The sequence below is a fragment of the Microcebus murinus genome, chromosome 18, assembly GCF_040939455.1.
Source record: "Microcebus murinus isolate Inina chromosome 18, M.murinus_Inina_mat1.0, whole genome shotgun sequence".
NCBI lineage: Eukaryota > Metazoa > Chordata > Mammalia > Primates > Cheirogaleidae > Microcebus > Microcebus murinus.
Window position 1 is genome coordinate 1,372,600 of NC_134121.1, and position 1,015 is coordinate 1,373,614.

A 1,015-nucleotide genomic window follows, 5' to 3' on the forward strand; every position below is an offset into this window, starting at 1 on the left:
CAAGGTTTCCTCCAGCGTGTCGGTTCCCACAGAGCAGACCTTTGGTCTGAGACCTGACAGTCCAGATGCCACGCATGCTGCCGCGTGGCGGCGGTGTCGCGGCTTGGGACAAGAGGAGGCCCCACGGTGCGGGCTGGGGCGCCAGGCACCGCGCGGGCGCTGAGGGTGGGGGTGACCCCCACCCCGGGCCGCCGCCTCGCTCCCAGAAAGGGGACAGAACAAGAGGCAAGAAAAAAAAAAAAAAAGCAGCAGCCTGTGGCACCCGGTATTCCCAGGCGGTCTCCCATCCAAGTACTAACCAGGCCCGACCCTGCTTAGCTTCCGAGACCAGACGAGATCGGGGGCGTTCAGGGTGGTGTGGCCCTAGACCGCGGCGGAGGGCGCCCCTGCCCCGCTCGAGAAGCCGAGCCTCTCTGGGCTTCCCCGCCGCCGCCTCCCGCCCCAGGCCCCGCGCCGGGCCGGGCCGGGCCGGTTGAGTTCGCCGGCCAGGTCCCGCTGGCTCCCAGGGACGGGGGTGATGGGCGGGGCGGGGCGGGGCGGGGCGGGGTGGGGGGCTGTCTCTCTATACACACACACACACACTCACACTCACTCACACTCACACAAGATGCGCCTCCACGGCTGGACTCGCCAAGGTGGAGCCCTCCCAGCCCCCCTCGTCTCCTCGCCCGGCCTCCTTCACCTACCCGCTGCCCACCCCCAGCGCGTCGCTGCCGCTGACTGCGCACGCGCGGGACGCTCGCCCTTTGACCCCAGCCAGGGGCCGCCCTCCCCCACAACCCCTTTCAGCTGCGCCCCCCCCTCGCCCTGTGGGTGGGCTGCCGCCTATTCCCCCGGGCCAGGGCTGGGGCACAGCCAGTGTATGGGGCGTCTCTCTCTGGGGATGTGTCCCATGGGTGGGGTGGGGTGGCGTGGTTTGGGGGGCGCTGAAGAAATCAGTCCCCTCCATCTCCTACCTCTGGAAAACGCCCAAGCCCGTGGAGAACTGCCGGCACCGCTTCGTGGGGGCCGGGAC

General features: G+C 70.0%; 1 non-coding gene across 1 annotated transcript; it reads right to left on the bottom strand.

Annotated features, from left to right (window-relative positions):
* Nucleotides 1-250: 250 nt before the first annotated feature.
* Nucleotides 251-369, bottom strand: LOC142862000 (5S ribosomal RNA). The gene has a single exon (XR_012913146.1). It is a non-coding gene; the product is annotated as a 5S ribosomal RNA (ribosomal RNA).
* Nucleotides 370-1,015: the final 646 nt, after the last annotated feature.